This window comes from Strix aluco, chromosome 5 (assembly GCF_031877795.1).
Source record: "Strix aluco isolate bStrAlu1 chromosome 5, bStrAlu1.hap1, whole genome shotgun sequence".
NCBI classification, from domain to species: domain Eukaryota; kingdom Metazoa; phylum Chordata; class Aves; order Strigiformes; family Strigidae; genus Strix; species Strix aluco.
In genome coordinates, this window is record NC_133935.1 from 47023341 (window position 1) to 47047748 (window position 24408).

Sequence of the window (24408 nt, forward strand, 5' to 3'; positions counted from 1 at the left end):
TGGACATGCTCCAGTATTTCCATGTCTATTTCTGGGGAGACGAGCACTGGCCCCAGCACTCGAGGTGTGCCTCACCAGTGCCACACAGAGGGGAAAGATCACCTTCCTTGCCCTCAGCTGTGGTCTTTAGAACCTTTAATATTGATATTTCAAAGTTAACTACCCTTTTTATTTTGAATTTCAAAAATAAATATTTATTTCAATCAGACCCAAAATTCTCTTCTTTATAGAAGGGAAGAATTATAGTAAGGGCAGATGGAAATGAGAAGAGCTACACTGGATAGACAAAGTTACATTTGTGCTATGAATGTTTTGTAAGTATTTCTTTGTTTTTGTTAGTAGATGTAGAGACGTTGAGATATTTATTAATTTCATCCCATACAATACCAGAGGCTGAATATGTTGGCTTTAACAACATTTCTATGGTTAGTTGAACCTTAAATATTCAAGCATTTCAATGCTGTTCTTCACCTAGCTTCTTCAGCTAGCTTCTACATACCACTTTAAGACTATACTTAAAATGGCTGAAGACCTAGAAGAAATACTTTTATTTAAGAGTTATCCATGAGATGCATCCATAGATACAGAAAATCAATGAACATCTTTAGAAAAGCCAAAAAAACCCACAGCATATTTAAGTATGTCAACATTTATATTTCTCTTTCAATTTTAAGGGGTAACTTCTTCCTGTTTAGCTGATAATTTAGAAATATTAAGACTTAATTTGATTTTCTTGGTCTCATATACTTACTTTCTGATATTGCTTTTCATAATTTAAAAGAAAAAACATGAGTTCTGCTCCTATGTAAGTACACATAGCTTCCTCTGGACTAGTCTGAGCTCTCATTTCCACTTGTGCAAAATAAGATGTCTTAGGAGTGACTATGGGCTCTCTGAGATATACCTGCAATCAGAATTTGGCCTATTGACTTTAAAAGCAGCTTTGTCCTTACTTGTGAAAATAATCTGATATTTTATCCTGTACTTATAATTAGAAAATATAGGGTTTAATTCTGGGAAGTTTTAAGAAGCTATAAGCTGAATATCCAATTCAGCATAGCATTTAAGCACATGCTTAAGCAGATCTGTTCAGCTCATCATTTGATTCCATTTATCTACTAAAGTGCTGGATTTAATTAGCCTGGGGATTCTAGAAATGGGCCTTACCTCCACTTAAGTACATGGTGTTTCTGTTATTAAGTGTCACCTAAGAGAACAACAACAAAGGTTTTCCTAGTGATTTTTCCCACATGGACAAAATGCTCATGTGCAAGAGTGATTTCTGTACATGTATGGAAGATACATGTATCTTTGGAAAGTCTGAATAAATTTGAAACAAAATTGCCATTTGAAAGCAATAAAATATAAAACATTGTATTAAATTAAGTCTGGTAATAAAACTAGAAGTAATCAATACAAGCTTATGGAAGGATGATTCTATTTAATTGATTTGATATGTATTTTGATCAGATTACAGGATTGATTGATAAAACATAATGGAGTTCCCGTTATTTATTCAACCTTCTATCAGACTACTGTTCATATGAAATATTATAAATCATTGTAGCATATATCAAAACATTAAACAATTTTGGAGTAAATACTTTTCCAAAGTTGAAGAATTCTCAGAAGTCTGGAAACCCTCATTCACAAGACTCTCAGTCCTTGCGTAACAGTGGGACAGAGTCATGTGTCATATACAAGTTAAGTCAAGTCAGGTATTTGCCCATAACATGGACTGATTGTCAAGACAGTAGGCTGAGGGTGGAGAATACATTTTCATGTCCTGTCCACTCCTACTTCTTCATCCATCTGGTGCAGAGTTGTGGAAGAAGGAAGCCACTGCAGATTGAACATGTGAGATACAAGTCCTGCAAAGGTGAATAGAAATAGGATGAGGCGGTGAGAAGAAACAGTGTACATCATCATGTGTACATCAGAATGAATACTTAAATTCAGCAGGTCTGTGTTCATTCTATTGCCTGTCACTAAATATCCTTTAAGAGGCATAACATAACGGACAAACTGTAACACCAGCTGAGCAAGGAGCAGATAAGGAGAAATCAGAGAGGTATTATCCCTTCCACCTGGACAGAAAGTGGTTTTCCTGTAAAAGTTCCAGAACAGAAATTTTCTGTGGAAAAAGCTCACTTTTAACCAGCTTGTGAAAGAGCATAGATAGAAGTGTGGCTAAACTGGGCTAGCACTGGGGATATGTCAGAAATCTTGCTGTTTCTCCATAAAGCTTGTCCACCTGGATCATGTCTTCTTGACTGCCAAGTGAGCTGTCTCACCAGATTCCTTTGCCCCTCTTCCCCTTTTCTTTGCTGGGAAATTTCAGCTGGGAATGTGGATGCATGTGCCCTGCAACACATGAGCGAGGTGTTCGGTGTGTCCAGGGCACACTGCTGCTGCTGTGCATCTGAATCTCAGACAGGGAAGTCATGCCTGGTCTTCTGATCTGTTCTGCAAGCACCCATCTCACTGTCTGCATGTAGTTAAGTCAGTCTGTGCCTTGGCCACGAGTCCAGCACACCTTGACTGTTCATGCACAGGTGTCATTTCTCTGAGATATCCAGAAATCCTGAACAAGTGGTGATATGTTTTTTCTGTTCAGATTTTATTTCCAGATGGTAGCAGACAACGTATTTGGCACAAAATTACTGTACCTTGAGCTCAGGGGACTGGAACAGGTCAGTAAGCTTAGTACTTTGGAGACTAGAAGGAAATCTAGTGTCACTGGATAAAATTTTCTCATTTTCCTTTACAATGAGATTGTCCACCAATGCCTGGTGAATTTCACTGCTGTACTTCAAGGTTTGGTAGCTTTGAAACAGAAAATGTTGGGTAGCCAGAGGTCATGTTTCGAAACCAGTCACTTAAAAGCATTAGCAAAACCAAAAGCAAAAAATAATTCTAAATCAAAATGGATTTTCAACACTATGAATATGGATATATTTAGGATGTCTTGATGTGATTTCAGCTGGATGAAATTATTTGTATATGGGTGATATTCAGAGGACTGAAATTTGATTTCCTGACCATTTCTATTGCATTATATAGTATGAATATAATTTGACTTTATCTGGTTTAGGTAGTCATAGAATCATAGAATGAGTTGGATTGGAAGAGACCTTAAAGATCATTCAGTTCCAACCTCCTTGCCATGGGCAGGGACACCTTTCACTAGATCAGGTTGCTCAAAACCCTGTCCAACCTGGCCTTGAACATTTCCATGGAGGGGGCATCCACAACTTCTCTGGGCAACGTGTGTCAGTGTCTCACTACCCTTACAGTAAAGAATTTCTTCATCTAATCTAAATCTACCCTCTTTCAGTTTAAAACCATTACTCTTTGTCCTATAACTGCATTCCCTGATGAAGAGTCCCTCCCCCATCTTTACTGTAGGCCCCCTTTAAGTACTGGAAAGCTGCTATAAGGTCTCCCAGGAGCCTTATCTTTGCCAGACTGAACAACCCCAACTCTCTCAGCCTGTCCACATAAGGGAGGTGCTCCAGACCCCCAATCATCTTTGTGGCCCTCCTCTAGACCTGCTCGAGCAGGTCTATGTCCTACTTATACTGGGGGCCCCAGAGCTGGACACAGTACTCCAGGTAGGGTCTCAAGAGAGTCCTTGCCCTCTAATACCACTGAACTACTCTTTCAAGGCCTTTCTGGAAGCTTCTTATCATTATATGTTGAAAACAGAAAAAAAATAGCAATCAGGTACCTTGCTATTAAGTTGTAACTAAAAATTGCAGTTGTGTTAATTGTAATCAATGAAGAGATGTTGTGGTAATTTCAAGTTGATATATCATTAAGATGTTCAAGAGACTTATTGTGTGAAAAAAATAAAGAAAATTCTGTTTTTAAATCATCATCAGTCAAAAGCTTAATTATTTTCTCCAGCTCCCCTACATAGACACTCACAAGCACACAGGCATTTCTGTGGCCATATTGCATGAATCATATCTCTCATTAAAAAAAATGGCACTGGATATCTGTTGGTATTTATCACTGCTGTGCCCCAAATCTTTGAAAGTGGTCAGACTTGGGTGATGAGTTCAGTCTCCATACATAAACATTTGACTAATTCCTTCTGCCATTCCCATTTCTTTAAAGCATTCTGTAATTTACAACACTTGAAAAAGATGTCATAGCTAATGAGCAGAAAGCATGAGCTACCTGGCATAAATTCAGCAGGTTGTCAAATAACATTATTCACCACACAATAGGTCAATCAGACACTTAGGACTAAAGCTTTTTTACTTGATTACACAGATTTTTTGCATACAGTTGGACCCTAATCTCATGAAAAATTGTCCCTTGGGCAATGGGAATTTGACTGTTGAGGATCTTTTTCAGAGGACTTATCTGTGATCAAAGTAAAGAAATGTCTGATTTAATGCCTGTTTAGATTATTAATAGGTATAGTAACCCCCCTCTAAAACAGAGCATGAGTCACAACACAAACAATAATTTAGCACAATTTTCTCTGAAACTCTAGCCACAGACTATTAAACCATATTAGATGCTAAAATTATGCTAGACTTCACTGGTGATGATGGAGAGATTCCAGATCTGCAAAATTAAGCTATACCTTAGCCTGAATATACTAGCAAAGCTGATACAACTCTTCCTGTACAAATAAAATTAGTAGAAATTAAATTTAAATAATTAAAGGTAACGCATTTTTGTTCTCATTTGGATTTTACTATTGGAAGCAAAAAGTATTGTCACTTTAGCCACTTATAAAAACAAGTAATTTGAAAAAGGACTGCATCACAATTTTTGTTCTTGACCTCTCACTATGCAATGTTGAAACTTGCAGAAAAATGAAAGGTTCTCAACCTAGGAGATTTCTCAAACACATCTGAAAGATTTCAAGAAGTTAAACTGTTTGAGGAATACTCAAATGCCCATGCTTGTCTTCTCTCAATTTAACAAAAAGCATGGCAGGGACCGTTGTTTTTCTGTACTCATATAGATATCAAACAATTCAAAGGTCTGAGTATCAAGTATGTTAATCTTATTAAATAAAATTACTAAAGTAATCCTTCAGCAGTTTGATGCGGCTTGCTGTGAAGCAGTTTATCATAAATGTGAAATAGGCTGTTTCTTTAAATACATACAGAGGTTTATTTGACATATAGGAAACAGTAAGATGTATACATAAAATCTAAATATAAATCTCACTATGAAGAAGTCAGAATTTGCTAACAGGTAATAAGTACATAGTTATTCCTGTCCTAATTATATTCTGTGCTATTCAAAGAAGCAATTTGACATCAGTTGATTATGGCTGAGCTAGACTAAAGAGAACCTGATTGTTCTTAAAAGTGTTGATATTTTCCATGGTCAAGATCAGTTTTTATCTCAGCTTTTCTTGTGAAGGTGTAAGTCTATGATCTTTCTCCTTGAGAAAGTAGCCTGAGAAAAATTAATGAACTGTCTCAGACAGAGTAGTGTGGCTGAAGCATTATTTTTCCTAACTGCTACCTGATTCCCTTTACAGCTCTCTAAGTGCCTCCTTTGGGATTAAAGAAAAATATATCTCCAAATCTCTTCTTTGGGAGGACACCCAACAGTTTATACTGCTGGAGGACTGGGACACCTCGTTGAGCACAGGGGTTATGGAAAAGGTTCTTGACCTGTGACTGTACATTTTTCACAAACCTTCTTACAGATTTGCTGAAAAGTGACCTTCAACTTTGTTAGTACAAGCTCTCTTTCTACACATGAAAGCAAGACAGGTATCTCCATGAATTTTGCAGATTACTGCTATATACATCAATTTATGCAGTATTTAAACTCATATCAAATGGGCCAAGAACTGTTTTTTGTCACTGAGGTCCACTGTTACATCACAGCTACATCTCTGAAGTTACACTTGCCCCCTGAGATGTGACTATACCAGATCTGTGTAATGGGAAAAGTTCTTGGGCTACACTAACCTCCAAACCACCCCTGTTTTTTGCCTGGGCAAGTCCCAGTCAACACAATTCAGAACCATGTCTAGGAATACACTAATAGTTTGAAAAATTATGGAGCAGGGATCAGGCCTGATGCATTAGCCCTGTTTAGTTTATCAGTAGAGAAAAACTTATCACTAACCTGGAACTGATTCTTAAAGCTGAATTGTTGCAGAGGCTGGCTGAGAGTTGTACAAGCTGAAAAACAAACATTACATTCCAGAAAATCTGCTTTTATTGCCTTGTTTTCAAAGAGGATCTCAGTTTCCCCAAATGTGTTGCTTATTCATTATTCATCATTAGATCACTCATCCAGGTAAATGATTGTCTATAAACTGATCAACATTCATCGGTCCACGTCTTTAGCTGTCCCCAACAGTCAGATACTAGCTGTCTCAGCCAGAGGCTTTGGATAAAATTCCTCTCATACTTAACATGCCCTGGAAAGTGGTGTAACTGGAGTTCAAGTACAACAGCATTGAACCTCAGCAAAATTACATTTTTTTTCCCCCTCTAAAAATATACCTGCACTTCCAAATTCTTTATGTATAGCTACTGCTGTGACCCCTGTGGGCAGGACTTCACTGTGTCTGAAGGATTATAGCATATCTGAATAATATCCAAAACTTTTAAGTCTCTCATTGTAAGTGTGGCTGCCATACATCTTTGATTGATTACCTGTTAAAATACAAAGCCAGACATCTATTCAAGTAGCACTTTTTGGGGGGATAGTATAAAGGTTGTATAAAGCAGCATGCCAAATCCCTGCTGTGGTAGCCTCTGTTGCACCCAAAGAAACACCAGGGAATACAGCCATTTAGATGACCCTGGTTAAGCATGCACTTTCTGAAGATATTGTGAAGTCACCTTTTGTGCTTTTCTCCAAGGATTCTTTGAAGGACAAGTCTTCAAAATACTGATTCTCCATCTTTCTCCTGCTTTTAGGACAGGAATCAAGATCTGGACCACAAACATATAGGCAATTAGAAATTCTTCAGAAAACTCCAGTGAACATGTATGCATTTAACAGTGTTTGATAAATGCAAGCTCTTTAAAAACTATATTCAATAAATCCTGGCTGCAAATATCAGGTTATTTTTTTCATCCTCTGATCGGGTGTCCCTCTAGAATTTAGAAATACTACAGAAAGATTTTACATGATTCATGTATCATACTGGGTTTGTGTAGGATTAATTCGTAGGAGGTGAAATTGCAGGCCTTCTCTGAGCTGGAGGTTATTTCAGATGAGAACTTATAGCACAGTGCCCAGATATGAGGGATGCACAATTTTTATGTTTAATGAACACACTAGATTCCAAAATTGAGCTCAGCAGGAAGAAAGATTTTGCACTGATTTCAAAAGTCATTGGACCTCTGTGTATTAGCTCACATAAATAACTATGCTCTTCCTGCAACATGGCACATCTCTGATGAGTGCATCACCCCTTATCTGGGCACAGCACTCTGGCACCATCATTTGGTAATGTAATGTAGTTCTGAACTGTGTCAAGCAATTTTCTGGAGCTAATGAGTCTTAGGCCAGAACCTTATTGATGCAATGCCTTTCAGCATCTTATCTCCACAGATATTACTTCTATACACACGTCTTCTTTCTTATCCCAACAGTAACTGCAGGACTGGGAATCCCAGGAAGTACAAAGACAGCCAAGCTGACAAAGAGTAAATCGGGTAAGTCCAGATACAGTTTGGCTGTATGAAGTTTATTTGAGAGAACAAACTCTACTGATAAGCTTAGGTTTATTCTCTCAATATTTAGGCCTCACAACCCAAACATATAACTCTGTTCACCTAGTGCTGGGCCAGGTGGTCTTACCATATAGGACCAATATATGTCTCTGCTCTCTCAGATGCTTTTACACCACTTTACAGATGGAGTACAGCCAACTGCAAAGCCTACATGCTTATGAGCTAGCTGGTTATCAGTATCAATGTTAATTCCTGAGAAGCTCAGACACATTTATGTTTCTGTCACAGGATCACAGAATCATCTGGGTTGGAAAAGACCTTGAAGATCATCCAGTCCAACCATTAACCTAACACTGACCATTCTCAACTACACCATATCCCTAAGCACTATGTCGACCCTACTCTTAAACACCTCCAGGGATGGAGACTCCACCACTGCCCTGGGCAGCCCATTCCAATGCCTAAAAACCAGTCAGCCAGGACTGCTGGTGAATGATGGAAAGTGGCTTGGCGAGCACCCCAGCCAACTCCCTCAGCACCCTCAGGTGTATCCCATCCCGTCCCATAGACTTGTGTATGTCTACATGAGGCAGCAGGCAGGTGAATCATTAGGCAGGCAGGTGGCTTTGGTGACTTGCAGTGTTATTTTAAAAGTTTATCCATGGATTGTCAGCATCAGTGAAGACCCTGAAAGAGTAACTGACTTAGAAAGCATGAGGATCATCAGAAGCTCCAAATATTACATAAGTTAATTCTCAGCTTATTATAAAGAAGCTCTTCATTGCACCTTTTTTATGTGGGTCAGAAAAATAGAATATGAAGATACACAAAATCTGTGACAACCTCTGGGAGATGCAGCCATACAGTGACCCTAATTATTATTAAGGCAAACTACACAATATAAAGCAATGGTGAAGAAGATGGGAGGGAATATTATACATTATATAGCAACTCTGTCATCCAGACTTCTTAGAAGACAATAAAGGTGGTGGGCTTCCTCAGCTGCCTGAAGTTCTATCTCCTCAACAGTGTCCCATGCAGATTTATTTGGACATTCATGGGCAGTTTGCCAAAGGGAACTTTGGGGAACCCTCCTAAGACACTGACCTCTAAGAGGTCCCTTCAGAATTGTTGGGTCCCCTCACTTCCACTTGCCACAGCAGTGATGGTAACTAGGGAACATCACAACTGTGAGAATTCAGTGACCATCTATTTTTTCTCAGACAGTCATCTTGCATTACTTCCATGCAAAAAAGGTAGAGTAATATGGTAGAAGATGATCTAAGCAGGTGGAAAAGAAGGGATAACTCACTGAAGTGAAGAACAAACTCACAGCAGAAGCATTTAGAAAATAAAATAGAAAATTTAAAGTAAAGGTTATCATCACAAGTCCACTCATCTGGCTTTGAAATCTGGTTGCTGAGCAACATGTTCATTCATAACAATCACTGAGCTTGATTAAACATAGTTTGTCTCTTTGCTGGAGGTGATACGAAGATTTCTCTGTAATCAAAAGACAGCCAAACTTTGAAAAATATACAATAAACCAGCAGGATTCACCAGAAATCCAATTTATTTCATACTCTCTGACAATAATTTCTATAACCAAGTTCTAGATGTTTGGTCAATCTTATTCCCTCACTTCATGCTTTGCAACTCAATTATGCTGCTATATAGGGAAATGATAATTATAGCACTTGAGAAGCACTTTGCATTTCCAAAGCTCTGTTCAAAAGCTAATTACTAAAAAGTGATATAGCTTGACCCCTCTGGCTCTATATCCTGACAGGGTTACACTCAAGGGACAATTCTGAGAGGTTAGAAACCCTCACAGTCTGTCTTGAACTGTGCCACAGATTCCTGAATAAGTCTTGTGTGATAACTTAGGTGCAAATTTTGTTGATCTTAGTCATACTCAGTCTAAACAAATAACTTACAATTACTTCATGAGAATTTAGTTAGTCCAGCTGACTAACACTGTGCTCTGTGAATCGCCTTAATGAGGGATCCTCATGGTGAACAGAGTAAAAGAGCAATAATAAATAGACAGACTGAAAGAACAAAAAAATGGTCATTGGACATTAATATATATTTACTTCAAATGAGTAGTGAACAGAGTAAAAATATATTTTTCAAGACTTTTCAGCCTGAAAGTATTTCCTTAAAACCTTGAAGCATTCACAGAGCTACTTCCATAGTCATTAACTGTGGAAAACCATCTACATGGATATTATCTTCTTATAGCACAAAACCAGATGACACATAATAATTAAGGTACAGATAGAAAAGATTTAATGTTAGCTGCATGGTCTGGCCTCTTGGTTAATGTTTGCAAGCAACAAAAAATACAGTAAGAGATTTATCTGTTATTTGTATCTGAGTCAAATCAATGAATAATATTCCTTTGTGCCCACAGTATCTATGCATATTCTAAAAAACACTTTGATGTTTAAACTATCACAGAATCACAGAGTCATTCAGGTTGGAAAAGACCCTTGGGATCATCGAGTCCAACCATCACCCCTACTTTGCAAAGTTCTCCCCTACATCATATCCCCCAACATCACATCCAAACGACCCTTAAACACATCCAGGGATGGTGACTCCACCACCTCCCTGGGCAGCCTATTCCACTGTCTGACCACTCTTTCTGTGAAAAATTTTTTCCTAATGTCCCGTCTAAACCTCCCCTGTTGCAGCTTAAAGCCATTCCCTCTTGTTCTATCGTTAATTACCTGTGAGAAGAGACCAGCACCAACCTCTCTACAATGTCCTTTCAGGTAGCTGTAGAGAGTGATGAGGTCTCCCCTCAGCCTTCTCTTCCTCAAGCTAAACAGTCCCAGCTCCTTCAATCGCTCCTCATAGGATTTATTCTCCAGGCCCTTCACCAGCTTCATTGCCCTCCTCTGCACTCGCTCCAGCACCTCGATATCTCTCTTGTATTGAGGTGCCCAAAACTGGACACAATACTCCAGGTGTGGCCTCACCAGTGCAGAGTACAGGGGGACTATCACCTCCCTACTTCTGCTGGTCACACTATTTCTAATACAAGCCAGGATGCCCTTGGCTTTCTTGGCCACCTGGGCACACTGCTGGCTCATGTTCAGCTGCTTGTCAATTAGAACCCCCAGATCCTTCTCTTCCAGACAGCTCTCCAGCCACACCTCCCCAAGCCTATAGCGATGCATGGGGTTGTTGTGGCCCAAGTGCAGGACCTGGCACTGGGCCTCGTTGAAGCTCATCCTATTAACGTTTGCCCATCAATCCAATCTATCCAAGTCTCTCTGTAGATCCTCCCTATCCTCATGCAGATCGACACTCCCGCTTAACTTGGTGTCATCTACAAATTTACTGATGATACACTCTATGTCCTTATCAAGATAATCAATAAAGATGTTAAACAGAAATGGTCCCAAAACCGAGCCCTGAGGAACACACTTGTGACCGGCCACCAGCTGGATTTAGCTCCATTGACCACCACTCTCTGGGCCCATCCGTCCAGCCAGTGCTTGATCCAGCAGACCGTTCTCTCATCCAGGCCATGAGCAGCCAGTTTTGTTATGAGAATTCTACAGGGAACTGTGTCAAACACTTTTCAAAAATCCAGGTAGACAATATCCACAGCCTTTCCCTCATACAATAGTCAGGTCACCTTGTCATAGAAGGAGATCAGGGTTGTCAGGCAGGACTTGCTTTTCATAAACCCATGCTGACTAGGCCTGATCCCCTGGTTGTCCATTATATGACTTTTAATGGCACTCGAGATGACCTGCTCCATGACCTTCCCTGGCACCGAGGTCAGACTGACAGGTCTATAGTTTCCTGGATCTTTCTTTCTGCCTTTCTTGTAGATGGGTGTCACATTTGCCACCACACAGTCCAATATGACCTCCCCAGTTACCCATGACTTCAGGTAAATCATGGAAAGTGGCTTGGCAAGCACATCTGCCAACTCTTTCAGTACCCTTGTGTGTAACCCATCTAGTCCCATAGACTTGTGTGCATCCAAGTGGTGTAGCAGGTCTCTGACCACTTCCTCTTTAATTGTGCTGACCTCATTCTGCTTCCCCTCCCCATCTCCCAGCTCATGAGGCTGGGTGTCCAGGGAACAGCCAGTTCCACTGCTAAAGACTGAGGCAAAGTAGGCGTTGAGCACCTCAGCCTAACTCTTTTATCAGCAAAACTCTTTTCTCTTTCCATATGTTAAGTGCATTAGAGTATTTCTAATGTTGTTTGAGGAAAGTCTACAAAATTGTGTGACTCCTTGTACTCACATTAAAGATTGGGAAAGGTGTCTTTCTAAGAGAAATAACACATTGTCAGTTATTCTTGTGAAAATAACAAAACCTTCTTGTAGGTGGGATATAAAGGTAAAATATCTAACAACACTGGGCAATCTATCATGTGTGATAATACTTTTAATAAATTAAATATATGGGGTTTTAATTTTCAGAAGTTTAAAAGTACATTTGATCAGCCTGATGTTTTTTATTTATGATAAATTAGTCTTCAGTGCAAGACCCTTTGTTGCATTTTCAGTTATCCTTCTGGAAACTGTGAAAAATGTGGAAGGTATCAGTGTAACTGTCATACTTCTCTTTATGATTATTATTCCGCTGTTTGTTATGAAAGAATACTAGGTTAACTCAGAACTGGATGATTTTATATTTCTGGAAGAAGTCAGAAGATGGCTTTAGGTAGCAACCACTATCAAAATGTACAGGGATAATATAGCTTTCAGACCTTGCATATTGTACCTCTGAATGTACCTTCACACCCATCGAAAAGGGTATGAAGAAAAGATCAGAAAAGATAATATTGGAAAAACTCAGCTCCTACAAATATTGGAAAAAGACTATCTTCAGAGAAAAGCAGACTACTTTGCCATTTCTATTTCTATTGCTCTTGCAATATCTAGAATGAATCAGACTGATCTGGAAAGTAATTTTAAGATGTGTTAAGTCTTTTAGTCGTTTTACCCTTTTTCTGTACAATTCCTATGTTCTTAGAGGAAAACAAATTCTTATTTAAGAACAATTTATTATGTACTACTGCAAGGACCTAGCAAGAAAATCTCCCTTCTGAAGTGAGATTTTTGACTGTCACTAAAACAGATAGGGCTTTCTGAAAAAACATGACCAACAAAGAAATTCATAGTGCTATGAAGACCCAGACTTTGGATGGTGTGAAGAAAACTGTGGGTATTCACCCTAAATTAATTGAAGGAAGAACTGAATTATATTTGACAAGACAAGTCTAAGTTGGTCACAGAAGTCATGGAAGGGATTGTTAGACCCTGCTTTGTATAAGCACAAAAACATTGTGGCAGGACAGTGAAGAATTATGCCCTCCCTCTGGAGATAAGTGGAAGAAAGACTTTGAATCATGAAACATAAAATGTAAAATACTCAAAGGACCAAATGAGCCTAGTAGCAGCTTGCACTACACCAGTGAAGCTAACGTTACCACTCAATTGGCACTCTGGAGTTGAAAGTCCTGTAGCCCTCCTTTTGCTGCCATTGGTACATTCATATTGTAGCAATTTCCACTTTGCTGATGCCCCATTATTAGAACTGTAGAATCGTAGAACAGCCCAGGTTGGAACGGACCTTGAAAGATCATCTGGTCCTACCTTCCATAGGAAAGGGAACATAAATGATATTATCTGTCAGCCACACAATCACATCTTGAAACCTCCAGTGATGGGGACTCTACACTCTTCCAGTGATTGATAGTTCTCACTGTAAATGAATTCTTTCTTATTTCAAGATGAAACCTCTATCCCATGCAACTTGTACCCATTGATCCTTGTCTTCCCCATGTCAAGATCCTTGTCTTCTCTCTCTTCACTCCTTGTGAAGAGAAAGCCTCCATCCTTCTTGTAGCCCCCCTTTAAGTATTGGAATACTATGATGAGGTGCCCCTGAGCCTTCTCTTCTCCAGAGAGAAAAGACCCAACTTCTTCAAGCTTTCCCAATAGGGCAGGTTCTCCAGCCCTTTGATCATCTTCTTGATCATTCTTTGCACCCTTTTCAGTCTGTCGTAATCTTTCTTGAATTGTGAGGACCAGAACTGGATGCAATACTCCAGGTGCAGCCTGACAAGCACTGATTAGAGTGGTGTGATTACATCTCTATCTCGGCTAATAATGCCCCTGTGGATGCAGCCCAGGATCCAATGTGCCTTTTCTGCTGCAGCAGCACACTGCTGACTCATAGTCAGCTTGTTGTCCACCATGACCCCCAGGTCCCTTTCAGCAAGGCTGCTCCCTGCACAGATCCTAGCCTGTACTGAGCTATTTGGTTATTTCATCACAGGTGCAGGACTTTGTACTTCTCTTTCTTTGTTAATCTTCACACTGTTCTTTCTAGCCCACTCTTCCAGCCTGTCTAGGTCTTTCTGTAGGATGGCTCTCCTTTCTAATGTGTCCGCCTCACCACCCAGTTTGGTGTCATCATCAAATTTACTGATGCTGCTTTCAATCCCATCATCCAGATCATTTATGAAGATGTTGAACACTGATTACCATGACCTGTTAGCCAGTTTCCTACCTGTCTTGCAGACCACTCATCCAGTCTGTATCTTGCCAGTTTGCAAGAAGTTTTATACTCCTAAGAGAAGTGTTACGGTTTTATAAATCTCAGCTTTCTCACTTACTGGATATTAGGCAGCATATACTGTCAAGGCTAATGGTTGCACTCATAATTAAAGTGAACTTGAAAAACTAATTGCTATTTGAAGCCATCATTGAGATTTGCCCCTATAGTTTTCAAAGTGAGGTGGTGCTTTGTTTTCTGTTCCCTGTAGAATTTTTTCATAATGCAGGAAAGGCACACACATATCTTAGTTTGCCATATGCTTTAATGTTCACTAAAATTAGTTTGGAACAAAAACTGGCTAGAAAACACAATTTCTAGTGTGTCTACAGAGTAATATCCCTGCTTGTAATGAACAAAATCTAATCTTTCCAATCAGTTTACACTCTGTTGCTCAGTATGACACATATGGTAAGCTGATGTAGTCTTAAATAAATACCAGTAGTAATAATAAGGGGAAAAGATCCATAGGAGAAGAGACACATTATAGCATGGTTCTGCCTTACTGTTAATTTGAAATGCTGATTCAGCATTAGGCACTAATGTAAATAAAACATGTGACTAGACAGTCAGACAAGGCAGATTTGGGCATAATGGCAACTGAATATTACAGACATGAAGTGCAAACCAAGTTCACATCCAGAGCCAAAGTGAATATAAACTCATAGCAAAGTCTCTTAAGCAGTAATGTTAACTAATGCCTTAGAAGTTGTGCTTGTATAGATTTCTTCAGCTCCTGGGTGGGTGAAGCATGATCAGTTTGGAATCTTCATTTTTTCCATACTGCACTGCAGTTCAGACAAAATTAAACACATACTATACAGGGGTAGGTACTGTTGTGTGATGTCTTTAGCACAACTTGGATTCTAGTTACATGTGTCCTTACAAAACTTGTTATTTTCTTATTCTTAGATGTTCAATAAATTACATGTTAGACCACTTAAGAAATACAAGGTTATATTTGATGATACACTGTTAAAAAGACATTTTCGCATAAGAAGTGAATTTATAAAGACGTTTTGATGGCACAGCTCTGTGTCAAAAACTTGCACAGTGGTTTCCAAAATTGTACTTGAGAAAAAAATTGTTGGAGCCTTGTTTTCAGATCATTGGTAAACTTAAAATGTATATTAATATAGGCATGAGTTAGAGTATTACCTTAGAGTGGTTTTCCCTACACAAGAAGTTAAAGGTATAATTAATAATGATCCAGAAAACTTGGACATAGTTCAAAGCAGTTAAACATCCATTGTCTGACATATTAACCATAAAAACTTCCAAAAGAAAAACCATTAGGAAAAATTCACAACTAGAAAATTCATTGCTCTGGTCTTCTGTGAGTAGCAATATGTGATATCATCCAGGTTTTATATTTGATTTCTAAATTTCATTGTATGTCCTACATATATAAATGTCCAATGAGATTTCTAAAGGTAGATAAAAAGTACAGTGATGTTCAAATTCTTGGGAATTCTTGGACATAGGAGATGTTCTCCAGTCTTAAATTCTTAATTCCACCCCCCCAATAAAGTCTTGGTATGATAGCTGTAAAATGCAGCTTAACTTCTCACAAACGTTATTTTGTGCTCAGATTAAGCAGTTAAAATATAAAAGGAAATAGCCACAAGACACCAGATGAAAAATGTATGGGACCTTAAGTATATTAAGTACATCTAACACTTAATTCAAAATAAAACTTTTTTTTTTTCTATCAACCTAGAATTTTAAATACAAGATCCATTGGATCTTGTATTTAAATTATATGATGATAATTATATGATGATAAGTTCTGAAGAACACTTTTGGATAACCACAAGTACATGTGGGTTACTACTGAACTACATATTAACTTCAATAACCATCTTAATTTAAGCATGTTATTCAAATTTATTGACCCTGTTGCAAATTTTAATGTATTGCAAAATTGTGCACTGGCAAAGCATAATTGCACATGGAAGTTGTCCTGAGAGAAACTTGGGAGATCTTTTGTAGGTTAATGAAGCTGAAAATTTTTACCACAAGAAAGGGCTATATCTCTTCTTTTTTTTTTGAGCAAACAAGGCTGTTACTTAGCAAAGTTGTTTAGCAGTGAAATAGCTAGTGTAATTTACACTATTGTTCTGATTTCCTGGGAATATACTATTGAGTGAAAATGCAGCTGTTCAAACTGCTGCAGAACAACTATTTCAAGCTAACTCTAGACCTTGAAAAGCTATTCTTTAGAAGTTTCTGCTTGTCAATCAATACTGGTCATTTAGATAGAAAAAAAAAAAAAAAAAAAGGAAGTTTCTTTCTGGAGTCAGTTATAACCCAGAAAAGGAAGTGTTGTATATCCTACCAGTTGTCTACTTTGTTTCTATTTTGACCTTTGATTAGACTTCAAATTGACACAAGTCCATGTGTCCACAAGACATAAGAAAGTGAAGAATTTCTTTCTATATAAACAGGCAAAGAATTAAACAGTGACTAAGACACCTAGAGAAGTATTTTGAAAGCTTTCATTAATAAAATTTGCAGTATTTTTCCTAACTGCTTCTAACTAGTATTTAATCATTGTAAAAAAACCCCTCAGAGTTCTAGAAAATTATCTAATACCCTGCTTTGTGATTTTGTCACTCTTTTCATGAAAGATCTGAAAGGTATGTTCTGAAATTCTTTTGAAAAGGAACTAAATTGGCAGTTGCTTTTCAAAGGTTCCTTACAGTCAGGCTGTAAAGTTAACATTGTGAGTCCCTATTTGCATGTAGAGAAAGAAAAGAAAAAAGAAAAGGAAAAGAAAAGAAAAGAAAAGAAAAGAAAAGAAAAGAAAAGAAAAGAAAAGAAAAGAAAAGAAAAGAAAAGAAAAGAAAAGAAAAGAAAAGAAAAGAAAAGAAAAGAAAAGAAAAGAAAAGAAAAGAAAAGAAAAGAAAAGAAAAGAAAAGAAAAGAAAAGAAAAGAAAAGAAAAGAAAAGAAAAGAAAAGAAAAGAAAAGAAAAGAAAAGAAAAGAAAAGAAAAGAAAAGAAAAGAAAAGAAAAGAAAAGAAAAGAAAAGAAAAGAAAAAAGAAAAGAAAGGAAAGGAAAGGAAAATTGAATTATGAGTAAGATAGGTGAACTGTTACAGGGAGAATTCTTATCTGATGGTATCATAACCACAGAAAAGTGGTTTGATCAGATTTAGACATATTAAGAAAATCAGATCATTTGAAAAAAATTAGATTCCCTACATATTGCCATATATGTGATGATACCTCAACCTCTTTCTTGGTCCAACAGATGGTGTTAACGCAGTCACCTCTTATTTCACTAAGATATTATTATGAGACTTCATGTCAGTGATGGAGAATATTTTCCTTGCTATCCTATATTCAAAAGGTCAGTTTTCCTGTTTCTGTTCTGCTCTTGAAATTTAGGTGTAATTCAAAAGAAGAGTAATCAGTGTTAACATGTGATATGAGTGTGGTAATTCTTATCTTTACTGCCAGAAATGGAAAGCCAATCAATTTTGGAAGTTATGTTTGACACATGCCTATGTACTTTAATCATCGAACCGTACAGCATAGCAGTCAAAAATAGAAATATTTGTCTAGACAAGTGGGATTACTTTTAAGTGAGAATAATTTGCATTATTCTGTTGTATGAATTGTCAGGTATAAACTACTCCTAAAAAAAGAGAGTGGAAAAATTTCTCTTTCCTGTTTCAGACACTTATTTTAGAATGGAGAGGATCTCCATCTTAAGGAAAATTCCTTTGCCTTGAATATTGAGTAGAAAGGGACCAGCTGTGAATAGACAGGTAATTTTTAGGTGTCTAGCATCAGATGGGATAAATTCTACCCAATAATTATTCACTTCCCACAGTGAAACTTATTCCATATTAAGCATTAAACACTGCAAGTAGTATCCCAAACTCATTTATGTTGTTTCCAGGCTCTATGCTCAATTAAATGAATGACAGTATATTTATTGCAAACCAACTAGAAGTCATTATGTTTTACATCTGGGGACAAATTCTGAAAATCCCATAATTGCTCTCTTCCAGCCCAAGATCCATCTGTTTCTGGATAGCCAGAGTCTTTCTAAGCCACCATCTGAGACACCATATGTCTAGATTTTCCATGACACTTTCTCTTTTCCAGTTGGAAGTTTTACTGTTCAGGATTTTGAACACTTCTATTATTTGTCCAGGAATTCTGGGCATATAGCTGCTCAGTAACAGCTAACTATTTCCTTCTGAAAAATCCTAGTTTGAAATATGGCATCCCTAATTAGAGGAAAACCATCTGTCGTTGCTGTAGTGCTTAGATTTGAGCATAGCTAGATATATTTATCTGGACAGCTGCAACTTTGCAATTGCTGCACTAATCAATAGTTTTTGGCTGCAATTTTTGCAGCAGCAGCAGTTACATTTACATTTTCTTTCCCAACTGCAGCTGCACCAACAAGACAATGAGAAGAGAGGAAGCAGAGCATCCGGAGGTGCTGATTCACAAGGGACTTTCTTTGGGATCTCTTCACTTGATGTTTTAGTGTGTGAGGCTCAAGGAAAAGGGACTGATCAATGGCTACAGAGTTCAAGATGACAATGGGAATAACAAACTGCACTGCTGTGCACAGCTCCTCTGACTTATGAAGCCAGCTCACTGCTGTGAGATTTCATTGTCCATTCACTAGAATGTGACCATTGCCATGCTGAACCTCCCCACTATAGCTTGACACTGGCACTTGCTGCCCAATTTGGCAGAGGCAGATCAGCTGTTGATGTTGTTACAGTGGAAATAAATAAACCTATTAAAAATGTTCCGTTGCTGCAAACTGTAAAAGTCTAAAACTCAGAAATCTAGTGGTGTTTTGGCACATGGGAATGGAGTTATCTAATTGCATTGGCAAAACTGCAGAGACCTACATTTCTAACATTTTTCAGTGCAAGGCTTGAATTTATATCTGGAAACTGTCTTGCTGGAAGAAAATCCTTACTAATGTACACTGGGAGAGTAAATGGCAATGGTATTTCTTTAGGAGTACTAATTTGTTTTCCTTTTTGTAGAAAGACTAATTTGCCACCACAGACAATGTAGGTATTGATAATGAAACTTCTACTCCTATTCAGAAAAGGTTGTTAACTTGTCTTCCCTATGGTTTACAAAGTCTGTTAGTGGATTACAGGATAGAACACATGCCTAAATATTTGTAAGATGACAGTAAAATATCCACTTGTCCTCTGATCTTTTTATTTATTCCTGCTATATCTGAGAACCTGTCAAGTTATGGGACCTTCTCTTTAACCATTTCCTGGTTGTAGGCCAGCTGGTCATCCATTCCACCAAAAGGAGGGAGATGGGAGACGTGGGAGATCTTAGAGACTCTAAGAATCCTTTCTTTCCCTCATCTTGTCTTAAGTCCAGGTGGAGCAATCCCAGGCAACAGTCACTAATTCCTTGGGCCTTCAGGGAAGAAGGTGAGGTGTTGTCATCTTCTACTTGATGTCCTCCAGTCTTTCTACATTTATGACCATTTCATCCTTCTGTCTCATTCCAGCTTCTCCTTTTCTTTCCATTTGTCATCTGCCATAATCATTTGGATATTCCTTGTTTTTCTGTTGCTTGTTTCCCAAGAATGGCCTGATGACTGCTTTTAGGGGGAAAATCACCTAGGACACAGCTGTAAACAGGAACATAAAGGAAGTGTTGAAAGATACGCACATGTAATTGTCTATGCACAGCCCAACATACTCCCAGTGTCCAGCTTTCTTCAGTTCAGAGAACTTTCTGTGCTGAATGTGCATAAAAATATTTGGTAACTCTTTCACAGGTCAATGCCCAGTCTCCTCGTGAGCCAGTGTGAATATCTGGTACCCCAAAAACTAATTTTGTCAAGGAACTACACAGGTTTGATACTTATTTTTCTGTGTTCTGAATCTGGATACTTCTCACCTCATTTGATGGCCACTATTTCTTGTACTGCCATAAAGGTTGATCCCTATCCACACTCTTTATTCTACTCATGGTTTTGTAGATTCCTATAAATGTCATCATTCTCATGTGATTCCATGCATTTCAAACTGAAAAAAAAAAAAAATCATGATAAATTATTCATGATTTATCACCACAGGAAAAATGCATGGGGCACAGGGGAGACCCAGGAAAAACATATGTATTTCATGTCTGTGCTACTTGGCCTCAGGATCAGAGAACAGTCTCTGGTCTTGTTTTTCTTTATTTCCTTGATTCATTAACCAGTCTTTAGGTGGCTATTGAGGGATCCTGAAGAAAGGAATATTTTGGCATCATTCTGTGTTTGGTTGTTAAAGTCAAGAAGTTCAGTCTTGTCATTTTAAGAACCAGGCAAGAAGGAGATACAAGTGCTCAAGTAAAGAGATTTCAGTCAATCACACTCTCTGCTGTCTGTAAATTGGGATTAGTCATCCTGGGGGCAGATGCAGTGAGGGAGGAAAGAAAGAAATGGAAGACAAGAAGTTGTGCTGATTGAATGTGCTTGCCATCTGGGTCACATATCTTCACCACTTCTATCAGCTACTGGTGCATCTGCTTGTCCACTTGTATAGGAAAGCCTCACTCTACAGTTGCACCCCTTTTCTTGGTCATTTTTCTTCCTCTAATCTCTGAGAAATTGTGAGGGGTTCTCTCTTCTCTCTTGTCCTACGCTCCTCTTGGTTCTCAACGAAAATCTTTCCCTTGTGGAACAGTTTTGCTCATTCCCAGAAGCTTTCTGAAGTTCTCCAAATGTTCCTGACCTGCCTCTGTCTAAGACTTATGTCTGTTAAGAGAGAGAATAAACAGGCAGTTCTTACTACTGCTTCAGTTTCTATGAAGGAAAATCAGAACATTTTTGTAAGGTTGGGATGATATTTTCAGGGCATCTTTCTCTTGTCTTGGAGTAACAGAGTGTCCTCTTCTTCCCTTTCTGCTCTGTGCTGTGGGCAATGGGGAACTTCCTTAACACACAGAGATTACAATAACTGGGGAGATGGTTGATCACTCTAAAGGATACATTCAATTGCTGCTGTGTTTTCCTCCATTTAAAATCAAAAAAACAGCATGAGCCTTGAAGACTTGAGCTAAACATTCATGTTAAGAATGCCTGTGACTTTACATGATGGGGGCTGAGGTGAAATGGAAGCTGCAGGCAGAGCTTTTTTACATCTATGCAACAATCTTATCAACAATGTAAACACATGGGTCCAAAGTAATTTATAGCCTGGTGAAGACAATAAATAATTTGGGCTAGATCCTCAGCTGCTGCAAAAGCTGATGGAGCTAGTCTAATTGCACCTTCTGAGTTATATGCTGCTGAGAAATACATATTCTTTTATGTTTAGAGCCAGAATCCATGTTGCTGAAGTATTATGGAGATGTACAAAAAGGGGAGACAATGCAGTTTTGCACTAAATAGCAAAAGATATATCTTGTAGAAAACTAACTAAGAAACCAACATCAGGTTTCTCGCATAAATGGGTACACCATACTGTCTAGAGGTCTAGACACTGTGATATTCAGTTATCATTTTTCCTGGTCAGAATATGCCAGATCAAGTCTCCCACCATTCTCCAGAATCCAACAAAATATGAACCTGCACATCTACTTCTGTCCCATATAACACAAAACTGAAGGTAATTTGCTTTTCTTTTTTTTACATGTCAAAATACTTAATCTTTCTAGAGATTGTAGATCATATAATATATTTCTAAGACTTCACAGTGTGTTTTTAGATAGTTAGTCAATAAAAATACCTGACAATTATCAGTCATTACTTTCTCAGAGGCTCCTTTACCTTTAAATCACTGTAGCAATGCTCTTGTAAATTACGGTTTGTTTACTACTGTTTACTATTACTCTTTTATATGTGCTGTAGTTGTCACGCCATTACAATTACCTTCTATCTTTGCCATCTGGAAACAGGGAGAAGAGCTTATCTTCTTTGTACTGTTTGGAAAATAATTACCAGAGATATTCTGTACCATAACTGGAGGAGGATTTTTACTTCATAACTTGATTGCTGATTAATTTCATAAGAAAAATGTATTTAACAATGCATATTACAAGAACATATATATGCTATTATTATGATGCTGCTTTAAATTTCAAAAATTAGTTCTTCCATCTGGACAATCACATAATATTTCTAAAGCCTTAACAAAGCTCTACCAAACAATAAAATATTTTTATCACCCATATATGATTCACAGGGTCACAGCAACCTGAGGAAACAGAAAGTTGTTTGGCACAAGAGTTCCATCATGTCCTTTTTAACATGATAATAAAAAAAGGTAATTAGCAGTAACGGTCAAGTCCCACTAGGTTTGAAACTTTATTTAGCTCAGATTAGCAGCTGAAATTTCAGATATTTATCTCAATTTAGTAAATCTATTCAAATATAATGAGTAATGATAATAAACCCCTACAGTCTGCTGTTCAGTCAGCTTGGGCAGATGCTGAAATATGCACAGAATCTCCCTGAGAACAGTGGGGTTCCTCCAAGGATCAAAGGTCTGACCATATGCATTTTACTGGAGCAAGTGTTTCCTCATGAATTATGCAGGTATCTCTCTGTTAACCAGAAAACCTTGAAAATAAGTTCTTTTGCAGCATTTTGCTCCTTGTCCTTCTAATCTCAGAACTGGAAGAAAAGCAGAATGCAAACATAAGAATGAATAATGGGAGACAGCAGACATAACCAAACCTTGCATACATTCAAGAAGAACCAAGATGTTTTAACTTGAATTGAAAGTGTGAAGAATTCCTTGACTCATGACCAGAAAAAAATAGGTTTCAAAAGCCTATGTGAAAAAATGTCACTGAAAGGGTATTTCATATTAGCCATATAACATAAGGGGAGGGAGATCTATGTATAAAATCACAATAAATTACTGGCTGGAAAACTGCAAAAATATCCTTGCCATCCCTCAATCATAATTTATTGCCATAAAAGGAAACATGTTCCATATTTCTGCATGATAAGAACAATGACAAATATAAATACCTATGTTTGTGTAGAAATTCAAAATTAATCAAATTTTGATGCCTGCAGGGGAAAGAGAATCTATAATGTAATGCAAACAATGTCAAAGAAATAGGAACAGTCATGGATCAAATTTCTGATAAACAAAATTTCCCCTGGGAAATTCGGATTTTTTTTGATGATAGTTGTACATCTTTACACAATGTAAAGACCCACTCTTCATTGGTTATGTGATCTGCAGAAGCAAAATAAGTATCTTCCCATTCCTGGTCATTATCTAGTATGGAGATTAAAAAAGAACAGCAAAGAAAGCATTGGCAAGAAGACTCTATCTTTAAAAGATTAACTCTAATATAAAATTATTTTATCTTGTCTTGCAACTATTTGGAAACTCATTAAATTTACAACAGTCACTTCATATGGAAATTACTTCTCTCCCCTGAAGAGACTGTTAACTGTAGTCACTTATTTCATGGCCCATGATTATATGCACTCGCCCTGTTTCAGCAAAAACCCTGAAATCTGTGCAACATTAATGCAATGACAAGACCTAAGTATGGAGCTCAGAGTGTCTTTCTTGCCTTTTTTTCACATCTGCCTACAGAGAGGCTGACAATGCACGTATTGCCTTGCTAATTGAGCATTAGATTAAGTGGACTGGTGTATTTGTTGACTGAATTTTAGCAAATAAGTGGAAGAAGTAATTGCCATCATAAGCACAGCAACAAATCCGCTTTACATTTTAATTTAATGTGTTTGTATGGGATCTTAATCCTTAGAACAGTTACACCCCACTGTAGCCAGCTATAAATGTGAGACATAAAGTATCCTTCTAATAGCCTGTCATCAGCATTTGCATTTTCAGCTTGGAAAAAATTGTTTTGGAAAGGTTGATGCATTTGAAAATATTACTGTCAATATTTTGCAAGCTGAACAAATACTGTATTTTCTAGGAAGAAAACTGCAATGCTGTTGCTCTTTATAAAAGTTGTTAGACAGGAAGGCCAGAGAATTTTAAATAATTGCTGCAATGAAAGGTAGTCATATATTTAGTAAATAAAACTATCCACTTGTAAGCAGCTATAAGAAACAGTATAATCTAATGTTTCTGTTTAGTTTTTGCCTATCAAACCTATTCAAATAAACACAAACATATCCTTGAACCTAACTGTGTTTC

At 37.7% G+C, this 24408-nt stretch overlaps 1 long non-coding RNA gene across 1 annotated transcript in view; it reads left to right on the forward strand.

Moving 5' to 3' along the window:
• Positions 1 to 24408, forward strand: part of LOC141923878 (uncharacterized) — a 47794-nt gene that overhangs the window by 15564 nt on the left and 7822 nt on the right. Inside the window, exon 2 of the long non-coding RNA XR_012623422.1 lies at positions 7599 to 7661. This is a non-coding gene — a long non-coding RNA (uncharacterized LOC141923878). The remainder of the gene's footprint in view (positions 1 to 7598; positions 7662 to 24408) is intronic.